The 11,188-nt window shown below is 37.9% G+C and overlaps 1 protein-coding gene across 1 annotated transcript in view; it reads right to left on the minus strand.

Moving 5' to 3' along the window:
* The window catches only part of CCDC92B (coiled-coil domain containing 92B), a 487,027-nt gene extending 477,304 nt beyond the window's left edge, over positions 1 to 9,723 (minus strand). Inside the window, exon 1 of the mRNA XM_044054417.1 lies at positions 9,361 to 9,723. The gene's annotated coding sequence lies outside the window, so the exon portion shown is untranslated. The remainder of the gene's footprint in view (positions 1 to 9,360) is intronic.
* Positions 9,724 to 11,188: the final 1,465 nt, after the last annotated feature.

Below are 11,188 nucleotides of genomic sequence, written 5' to 3' on the forward strand. Positions count from 1 at the left end.
TGACTGTTGGAAATAAGTGTTTTGGGAATAAGGTGCAAATTTGGCTGTATAACTTGTTCATGTTCAAAGCCATGGGGTTACATTGCAGGGCAATGGTGTAACCTGGCAACCACGGGGTTGATTCCCCAGAAAGGATGTTTGGAATGCCTTTTTCATCCACAAAACTTTACTGCTGGCCTGACAAAGACCATTTGGTCGGGCACTACAATTGTGAGCTCTCTTGAGTAGTATATATAGCCAGCTGTAGACTGTGTTCAGCATTTTACATTGGAAAAACTAGTTGGAACTAAAGGAAAGAGTTTGCGAGCACCTAGCAGACATTAGAAAGGATAAGAGTACTAATACCTTATTTAGGCATATAAGTGAATGCCTGACACATGTATTTAGTTTTATTGTAATAGAACAGGTTGTTAAAGATCAGACCCACCCCCCCAGGTCTTAATGAGTGTTGTTCTATTAATTCTGTGTTGAAACGGATACATTTGGGAAGTGTAATTTTATGTAAGTTGTGTATGGATTTTTAGTATCAAAATATTTTAATTGTATTTGGTAATAAAATATGTTTAATATGATTTTACATTATGTGAATGTTTTTTCATATATAATTTTTAGAATTTTTAAAGTATATGATAAATTAAGAGTATTTGTGGCTAATTAATGGGATGTAATTAGGTGATTAGCTGTATCAGTTGTCCTACTGGTTAGGAATTAATTGCACAGATGTATTTAAAGTGTGTTCATTAATTAGGTTTTAGTTTGATGAAGTCTTGAATTAAAAAGATGAAAGCACTAAACTCATTTTTTATTTTGAAATAAAAGCTGAACATTTGGAACTTCCTCATGTTGTTTTTGGGAAGTGATACATTGGATATATCAGATACTGCAGTTTCACACAGGATTGTATGTTTTGTTCATTTGTAATATCATGACAGGAATGGACCCATTCCAAAGTCAGGTTATAATTAAAATTCATGAAATTATATTGCTTCAGTCTTTGATGTTTGCCAAAAGTGCTCTTTGCAGCGCCTGCAATGTGCTCAAAATGGACGCCTTCTGCAATTCATATGGAGTTACATGTATTGATAGCATATTTAAGTACAATTGTAGATTCTTTTCATTAGACCCATTGCTTCTACTACACTTTGTACTGGATATCTTTTTTTTAAGTCTATGTTCAGCCATCAAATGGCACGCTCATCAAATGGGCATTCACCAACACAAACCTGTGAACATTCCTTTCAATGAAATGAGACATCGTAAAACAAAATACCAAATGGCCATAGCTGACCAACAAAAAGTAAACAGCATGTACATACTTGTAGGGAAGGTAGGGTAAGAACACTTTCCCTTTCCCCACTGTAGTGCAATCTTGGAGTTGGTGTACATAATGAGAGGGGTGGTGGTGTGGGGGCTGCTCCCCCCATAACCCCCTAATTATATATACCAACTCTGAGTTCACACTACAGTGGTGAAAAGGAAAGTTTCCTTATCCATACCTTACCTACAAGTAAGAACATGCTGTTTACTTTCTGTTGGCCAACTATGTCAATTTGATGGTTTTTTTTTTTTGTGATGACATGCCTGCTTGAGGAAAAAAAAGACTGTTCTGGGTTTGTGCTTGGTGAATGGCCGTTGGATGAACATGCCATTCGATGACCGAACATAGAGCCCTTTCTTCCACATTGCTCTCGTTTCTGCCTGCAAATCCTGATATTTATAACTTTGTGTCTCTTTGTATGTACGACACTGTAATTACTAGGTGTAGCAATTTCAATGATCAATGCCACTTTTGTCTTCTTTCATGGACTACATCTGGATTTCTCGCATCTATTTTCTGAACCATTGGGAATAGTTGATCCCATGTAATGTACACTTCATTATTCTCTACAATGCTTTGTGCTTTAGGTTTCCAATGCTTCTTGGCTTTTTATGAATTATAGTGTTTGCACAAATCTCTGTGCAACAGTCTTTCAGCATTACTGTGTCTTTCGTTGTACAGGCCCTCTGCCATGAGTGTATCATACCCAGCAAAAAGATGTGCAACTGTTTCCAATTCTTTTTACAGAACCTACATTTGTCTTTCTCCCACATGTTCTGTAGACTTAGGAAACCAATGTGCATGTAGTCCACTATCCTGGGCTGCCATGACTAACATTTCATCTTTTGGTTTCAGCTCGCGCCTCCTTAACCATTTTTGTGTCAAATCCTGCTCTACATGAGGTTCTTCCAGAAGATCTCTGTACTTGGCACAATATTTATGGCTTTTTCACATTTCTTTCATGCTCATCTGATCCTTCTCCTTATATTATTTTTTTTTATTTTTAGCACCTTCAGTTGCTGTCTGACTTTTGTCTGCTAATGGTTTGGTTTCCACTCCCACTTGATAATGGAATGCTTCTGCTAAATTAAACAGAGAAGTCATCTTAGACTTTCTTCTTCTCGTGTCTTAAAACCTTCACCGTGTTTGTATCGGATGAGGTCAGCAGATATATATGCAGTCCCACAACTGCAGCTCTATACATGTAATCAATTTCGAGAAGGCCCATACCTTCTTCAGACTGTGGAATATATAATCTTTGTATACACTGACTTTATATATCATTTGATAAACATGAAGCATTTTTCTTGTTTACTTGTCCAGCTAATCCAATACCTTTTGTGGTTAGTCAATCACTCCAAACCTATAAGGTAGAACAGGAAGAGCAAATTGGTTTATAGCTTCAACTTCATTCTCAGATGTCAAGGCAGTTTTCAATATCAGTTTTAGTTGCAAGAGTTTCTCCTGGTGTCGAACTCAGTAAGACAATTTTTTTATGCTTTTAACTCATTTGTTCACCACAGACAAACATGATCTCTTCCTGTCTAGGTGTGTTTACATGGGTGTACTTTATATATAATATGTAAATGAAACACACACACATACACACACACACACACACATCAGGAGTGTCTTGTGGTTCAGGCTGCATGGCTGCCCCCCCCCTCCAAGTTGAAAATAAAAAAGAAAGTCTGCTAAATTTAGAAAGCTGACTACTGTTTTTAAATTAAAAATACATATTGGCTTTCTAATCATTTGTTTTGGAGCTCATTGGAACACTGTGCATGCACAATGCTAAAGAGCTCTGAAGAAAAACAAAGTTGTCTTAATTTGCTAGCATGCCTACTTCACAAGGGATGGTAAGTACTTAATTGATGTGTGTATGAGTGTGTATGTGTTTGCATATGTGCAAATACACTTGTGTTGCAAAAAAGAAGAAGACTGTGTGTATATATCAAATTATCTGAAAACATGTAAAACAGCCAGAGAGAGACTAGACACAGAAAGAGGAAGCATAGTATTTCCCGGAGTTCTACTAATAACAAGTGTTTATGAACTTAGTTAAGCACTGCATTTGTGTCAGTTTGTTTGGCATTAACCGTTTATTTTGTAAATTGTTGTACATATGTATGTATGCATGTGATACATATAAATAAATACATAGACACACACACACACACACACACACACACACACACACACACACACACACACACACACACACACACACACACACACACACATCCTCTGTATTTTGTCGAATGCAGTTTCTTTGACAAACGCAGAGAGTAAGATTTACTGTTGATGGTATGGATAGCTGAGCAGTGGAAATGTTGATGATGTGTAATGCTGGGATGTGTAAGTAGGGGGTTGGAGGGGTGAGAGTGTTTGTGCATGTGTACGTGAACTAGATTTTGGGTTGGGGATGAGTGAAGACAATGTGTTGTATGTTTGTATGTGAGTTTGTGTATTTTAGGTTTAGGGTCAGGGTTAGGATGGGGATAGACATAGTGCTGTTTGTGTATGTTTACGATTATTTGTGCGTCCGAGTATGTGTTGTGTATTGACAGTGTTAAAGGAAGGTTTTTATGAAGGTAAGGTGTAGGGTTAAGGTTGAAGGAAGGGGCAGAGTTAGGTTTGCACCCATTACTTAGGTGGTGCAGTGGGGCTGAGCAAACACCTGAGGTATACAGTCGCCATCGTATAACTGATTGTAACTGGTGGTCATTCTGTATGTGACTGCTGATGTGTAAATATGGGTCATACTGTGTGTGACTGCTCATGTGTAAATATGGGTGTGTGCATACATAGACAATATATAATACATATACAAATATATATGTGTGTGTGTGGGGGGGTGGCATAGATGTTCTGAAGTGTCCTATTAAAACTCCACCTTTCTCCAACGTTATAAACAATTCAGAAATAGTGTAAAAAATATTTCACTAAATTCTAAAGCTCTCACCCAAATGACCCCCAACAATTCTGGATTACTATCAACTCCTTGCTCCACACTGGTTCTCCCACTATCCCTAACCCTTTCCCCATCACTCTCCCTTGGAAACTGCAGACTTACTCAACAAACACTTCATAGACAGCATCTTTAAACTCCTAACCATTGGTAACTCAGCTCATCCCAACTCTTCTGTGTCACCCTCACCTCCCCCTAAACTTCTATGTTCCTCTGTCTCTCAGTCATTTACCTTGCGACCTGTTTCTACTAAATACATCAAATCCTTGCTTCGTAAACTAAAACCACTGATAAACTCCCCCTTCAGTTTCTGAAAATTGCTGCTGACTCTATTGCATATCCTGTATCTATATTAATCAACCGCTCCATTCAGGAATCTATCGTACCAGAAATAGGGAAATCCTTCTATACCACTGCTCTGCACAAAGGTGGCAAATCTGTTGAACCCTCTAGCTATAGAGCAATCGCTATTCTGTCTCTGCTTTCAAGATCCTTGAAAAATGTATACATACACAACTACTGTCCTATCTCATTCACAAAAATCTCCTCACTCCCTCGCAACATGGTTTCTGCCCTAAACACTGTACCTCGACCGCCTTACTATCCTTTACTCAAAAGGTTGCAGAAGCTAGGGACAACAACCTCCTTGTTTCCTGTCTATTACTTGATCTCTCTAAAGCCTTCAACACTGTGTCTCATCCCATCCTTCTTAAACTCTCATACCTAAACCTTTCGCCTACTCTTGGCTGGTTCCAATCCTACCTTACTGGCAGAAAACAAGCTGTTAGATGGCGGCAGGCTTTCTCACCCTTCCTTGCTGTTCAAACAGGAGTACCCCAAGGCTCCATACTTGGTCCGCTCCCTTTCAACAGTTTTACCAACAACCTACATTCATCCTGCAGTCTCACATCTGTAATTCAATACGCAGGTGACTCTACTCTTTTATCTATCTCCAATACTATCTCTGAACTACACTCACTAACACAGACATCCTTTATCTCTGTTGAAAAATGGCTCAGAAACAATCAACTAATCCTTAATTCTAAGAAAACTCAACTCTTTCTCTTCCTACCTCAGACACTCTCTCACCTTAAATCCAAATTTTCTCTTTCCTCCCTACATGGCACCACTATCTCCCCTGTCTCACACACCAAAATCTTGGGGGTAATAATTAATGACCAACTAAAATATGACTTGCACATATAACGGGCCATCAAAAAACCCACCAAAAAGTTGGACTACCTTATAGGAACACAAAATTACTCACTACTGCCACTAAACACACTCTTGCACAGGCATTTCTCTTACCCAGTCTTCTATATGCTTCCTCCATCCTTACCAATATCCAAACTACCTCAATGCAGAAACTGGAACAAACATACAACAAAATTGTCAGATTTATTCTAAACCAACCACTCTCTTCACATCACTGCCTCTCACTAAACAAACTTCAGTGGCTGGAATTTCCACACCTTCTCCTACAATCGCAACTCTACACTACCTTTTCCATACTCAACAACCCCTCTGCTTGCTATGCTCTCGCCTCCCATGTTACTCCTTACTCTCCCCCCTGGCCTCTCCAGTGGGCTGATCAGCATCTTCTTTCAGTTTATAAACCCAAAAAGAATATTGGCAAACTACTTTACAAACACTCTGTCTCACTAAATTGGAACAGACTCCCTCTCCATATTAGATCCAACCTTTCCTTTCCCTGTTTTAAAAAGGAAAAAAAATGTAAAGAAATTGTAAGTACCCCACAACAATCAAAGCAAACCTCCAAAGTCAGTTGAAAAATGTACTTCTTTATTCTAACAAAAAAGTAAGCGCTTTCGCATCTCCAAGGACGCTTCTTCAGACTTTAAAGTTAAGAAAATGGGGTAAGTGGAATAATCTTTAAGAAAGAAGGGAAAGATTCCTACAGTTTGCGACGAAGGACTGAGAAAGCACGATTTGTGCTCTAAAATTACATACACTCACAAGGTACCACTTTGTGTTAAACTTGTCGTGCTCAGCAAAGGTAACGATAGCTGTAACCTTTGACTAAAGTAAAGTAAATAATATTTATGCTGTTTAACTGCACTGATACCTTCGTACCTAGCATTATAACATGAAGAGTGACATTCACACAATGAGCAGGTTAATAAATAACTCTAAAACCTTAGTGACTGGGTCTGGAAATATGAAGAACAATGGCTGTTTTTGAATCCTTAAGACAGTTGCTCAGCAAAGTGTTTATAACATCAATGGGCATAATCCATAAATAAAACTCCCTGCTTTTGATACTTATCCAGGGTATTACTTTTTGAATGTATTCTCATCTTCAGTACTACATGACCTTTATCCAAGTCATAAAACAAACCAAAAATATGAAAACAGTATGAAAACTGGACATCAAAATGCTTTATACTCTGTTACAGAGCTGTGATGTAGCAGCAGAAGCCAATTCCAACATCTGAAGAATTACTGCAGTGCTAATTTTGCCTTACATCACAATAACTGCAATGTGGTTTTGCCTATGCACTGTACTGTTACTAAAATACACTCTTTGAACACCATACATGATTTATAAAGCTGAAATACACAATTTAATGTGTGTAAGACTGTTTTAACATTGTTTGCCATGCTTTATATTTAAACTACTTTTAATACTGTAAGCTGTATTTGTGATTCAGTGCTGACAAAGTGCATACTCTACATATTAAACAAATAAAATACTTCAGATGAGTGTAATTCTCAAAATAAATATAGGTTATGTTTGGCATGGTAAAAGTGTTACTTTTTATCTGTTTGATTTTGACAAAGCCTGAGCTCACACATAACAGAGTCACATACTAAGCTGTATATATTAAACTATACTAATAAAAATGCCTTAGTCAGACCAAAGTATGGCATATATTATTTATATTCTCTTTTAGTTTAAGCATAGTTTCATTGCCTGGCATGTCCTCTTTCAAAATAAAGAAACTATTTTCCCTTTTCAGCACTGGTCCATGCCCAGCCAAATCCGAACAGTACTGTTTAAGGAATAATGAATACCTCATATTTAATAATGTCAAATAATGGCTTAAGTGAGCAATTTCTTCAGGTGGCCTAACCTCTAGTGTTGCACTTTGTGCTTAATGTTAAGGTGAAGTTTATTACAAAATAATAATCATTTCGTGAACAATAAGTACTCTTACGTCTCACATGCGGTCTAGCAGTATACCAACGGTAAAAATGGCTTATACGGTATTATTTGGGAAATGTACACCACTTCTCAGTGCTTGCACTGAATACAGGCATATACAGAAGTTACTAATAAAACACCAACAGTTTAGCACTTAAAAAAACAATTAAAATGACTTGCAATAAAGTTAAAAAAGATAACGTGAGAAAAGAAAGTCGGGTAGTGCATTCCACTGATATTTCTTCCATTTAGTCATTAGCGATTAGGCTCATATTGCGCATCACTTCATATAGTTTAAGGATTATAACTTTAAATTTCCTTTATAATGGATTTTGTTTGCCTTTATACGTGCGCCACAACTCAGACCGAACGGTATCCTGAAAGAGGCACTGAATCACAATCCCCTTCTCGATTAAAGAACACTTGTTCATACCTGACATACAACAAAATAAAAAATAGTTCTCCCATACATCTCAACTGTCCAGATGTTCCCTTTATATTTTGGCCTGTTTCTCATACAATTGCGTTTTCTGGCAAATCACTAGCAACTCATTGATGACTGAAGTCAGAAAATAATGGCAGACATTTGAGTTTCAGACTTTACATACTGCAGAAAATTCATGCAAATGAAAAACCTGTTAGTCTACCAACTTTCTAAGATTGTAAGAACAATATTAAAAAGTGTCCCAATTTTTCGGCTTTTGTCCCCCCATTATTTTTAGGGTTACCACCCGTCCCTCTTTGCGAGGGACAGTCCCACTTTGGGCAGCTGTGTCCTGAAAAAAAAAAAAAAAACTAAAAAATAACAAATCTCCTGAGATTGTAAGACGAAATACATTTCTGAAGTTTTCTTTAATAGCTGCATAAAACAATTATTTTGCATCTGAAACACACAAGTATTGTATGAAATAGCATAAGCAATTCAAATGCGACAAAATAAGTAAGCTTTTATTTTTGGCAAAAAAGTGAAGTTCTGTCCTTTGCACTGCTGGGAGTATGTTTTGTCCTGCAAAATCTCACATTTCTACAAAAAATGTCCCACTTCTGTGCATTTGAAAAGGTGGCAACCTTAATTATTTATGGCTATGTCCAGATTTCTTAACCTAAGAGGTTGAGAGGTACCCTCCCATCTTGTTTTAATCGTTATAACAAGCCTAGGAAAATGGTGAAGAAACTGCCATTCATTACGAGAAAGGAATAGTTTTAAAACTTAAAATTTATAGCATTTGCTCTAAATTCGCTTTTACACAGGATAATAAAGACGTCGACCACCCCGTTTTCGTCGGTTTCGAACCGCATACAATCCAACAAGCAAGGGCTAAAAGATAACCTAAGGAACAAGAGATTCCGTGGCATATAGTCAGCTGCCACCTACTAAATTTTTGATTAATTTTTGCTACTTTCTACTGCCCCGTATCCAGTTATACTCTTGCTTTCTTGTCAAACGTAAGAATCCGGAGAACTGCAATCAAGCTTTGCGTTAAAAATCCCTATAGCCAACTTATTATTTTCTGCATATAAAATCAGTGTATTCGCGAGTCTGAATGGCAAACAAGGTTAGCCAGAGTCCAAGAAATGAACCGTTAAGCTGCTATTATTTTACATCCAATGAACCAAGATACTGAATTATGCAATCGTTACAGGGCTAAGTGTCAGCCATTCGCTGCTGTGAGTAAATTATATTGCTGCAGTACACACTGTCATACAAAACACAGCGAAAGGCAACACGGTAATCCATTCTATTTTAGGACAGCAAACTGTCCAGAAACAAACGAAAGTACTAGACCCTCTTACAGTTGTTACCGTATGCAACTCTTAATATACTGCAACATTTACCGGACCAGTTTATTGGAGGACTATTCATCTCTTATTATCAAAAAGGACGACTTTAAATGTTCTCCTTACCTTTACGAAACAATAAATCCTTAGCTAATGAGGTCGGCACCCTTATCCAAGTGTTGGCGCTGCCAGCTGTTAAGACGACACAGTTCACCAAAGGCTGGGTGTAAAACCAGGGGACACTCTGCGGATAAGTGGTAGTGGGATGCCGCTGCCTGAGATTGCGCATTAACCGTGTTTCTGGACAGTAATCCCTTAAAACAACAGAATGTACCTGTCACGTCTCTGATGGCACTCTCGGTATACCCAAGATGAAAGGCATTTGCCTCTAGCCAGCCTTCGGCAATATGCAAGCCTAATGCGTATAAAAACAAACCAACGTGACCGGAACTGAAGAGCTGCTGGCACTGCAACTGGATGCTAATCCAGTGGAAAAACATCACCCGAGATTCCGGCTGTAGCTAGGAGGGAACAATGACTCCATCTGGGTGATGAAATCATAGGGACACGCCCTACGGGTGGAGTGCGTGAACAAGTTGGGCAATATATATATATATATATATATATATATATATATATATATATATATATACACACACACACACACATATATATATAGATAGATAGATACATAGATAGATAGATAGATAGATACATAGTATGTGATGCTAATTTCAGGTACTGGAGTGGTGGGTGGTGATAAAGGTAGCAGGAATAATTAACTCTTGTTCCCCAAGTTCACCTTGTCAATCTGGAAAAATCAGCCTTCTAAAGTGGTAACTGTAGGGATGATTGCTTATGATACTCCAACAGATGCATTCTTTCAAATTTAAAGCTATTTTTTGCATTGCGGACTATGGATCATTTTACCGTAAACAAGTGGATGCGCCAGTCATTGAGCTCTGTCCATGGTGCTGATTTTGTACCCACTTTTAAGCTTCTTGCTAGCATTAGATCCGTCTTTCCTTCAACTCTGGGGGCTGTGATCACAACCCAGTGGCTTAAATTAAATTTATCTAAAGGCCTAACTAACTTGTTTTCAGTGTAATTTATTTTCTGTAGGACAACTGTATAAAATGACGTTTCTTACTACGGTAGGAACACTAGTGGCTCAATAAATAGTGTCCTTAGACTTGTCTCCTTACCAGGCAAATAAGTACATTAAATAAATAAAACAAGTATGTACCTCAGTTCTTTTATTTTTAAGTAGCAGTGTGGGAAATATAATTGGTAAACGTCCTAACTCCCGGGTGAAGCGAGTGCGTCTTCTCACCAACGGTGTGCAAAAGTCCTACGACATGCAGGGCTGGTTCTATGCGTTGAAACTGCCGATTGCCAGGACGATAAAGTGGGTAATTGAAATGTGTGCACACATGACAGAGTGCAGTGCTTCCTATCTTTGAATAACTGTATTCTAGATGGCATAAGGGAAGACAGCCCAAGTGGGAAGCGAGGCTAAATCCAAGAAATGAAACCATTCAAGCCTGCCAATACAATATTATTATTAGAGTTAGATGAATCATTTGATGATGAGCCACGAGTCCAAGGATTTTTTGCACCTGTTTTTAACTGGGGTGTGTACAACTTTGAAAGCAGTACCATCTGGTAGGAGGAACTACAGCTGTAGTTTTTGCTGTTAAGTTACAATAAATGCTTTCTTTGTTATCAGAACACTACACTTTACTGTGCTAATCGTTTTATTGTCTTGCTGCCGTTCTCCAGCCCCATCCGAATTTGCCTTAGGATGAAAAAGCATGCACATAGTTACCCAATAATAATAATAATAATACACATTTGTATGTTGGAGAAAAAAATGGCTACAGTCAGTTTATTGTGCCAGTGAAGCCAAATAAATAAACTATTTGCCAATCAAATTTCAGTTGAATGAATAACC

This window comes from Protopterus annectens, chromosome 13.part0, assembly GCF_019279795.1.
Source record: "Protopterus annectens isolate FY-2018-M chromosome 13.part0, PAN1.0, whole genome shotgun sequence".
NCBI classification, from domain to species: Eukaryota; Metazoa; Chordata; order Ceratodontiformes; family Protopteridae; genus Protopterus; species Protopterus annectens.